We start from the raw sequence: 489 nt of genomic DNA on the forward strand, positions 1-489 counted from the left end.
CAGGATGGCTGGTAAGTGTCCAAGATTAATGTATTTTTAAATTCTAAATCTCAATCCTGATTCCGACTGCCAGTATATAATCATAGTTCTTATCAATATACATTTGCTGGATTCCCCGCTCAGCCTTTATAAAATTACTTGCGTATTATTTCATACATATAATGCAGTAATCACCATTTCTGTATTTATGAAACCAAATGGAGTCGCAAGAAGAAGAAATTAAGGACCACTGCTTTTAAATAACAACTATGATTTAGAATATGATTATCATAAGGAATGGAGTGCGAGACTAGAAGAGATCGATCCTCGGTCATACCAAATGTTTCCAGCTGATATGTGATAATTTGTCTGTCTATTTGACAGATAATGGAAAATATACGTGTATTTTAAGCCTTCCATTTTTTTCCCTTCCTTATTATTAAGCCTAATCTTACTAAGATACATGAGGCTGCGGCTGAATATGTGTGACTCTGCATCTTCTGAGAGAGT

The 489-nt window shown here is 34.6% G+C and overlaps 1 protein-coding gene across 1 annotated transcript in view; it reads right to left on the reverse strand.

The window, feature by feature from the left end:
* Positions 1 to 489, reverse strand: part of LOC119587800 (epoxide hydrolase 4-like) — a 7,784-nt gene that overhangs the window by 6,463 nt on the left and 832 nt on the right. The gene's annotated exons all lie outside the window — the stretch shown is intronic.

Source organism: Penaeus monodon, chromosome 23 (assembly GCF_015228065.2).
Source record: "Penaeus monodon isolate SGIC_2016 chromosome 23, NSTDA_Pmon_1, whole genome shotgun sequence".
Classification (NCBI taxonomy): Eukaryota; Metazoa; Arthropoda; class Malacostraca; order Decapoda; family Penaeidae; genus Penaeus; species Penaeus monodon.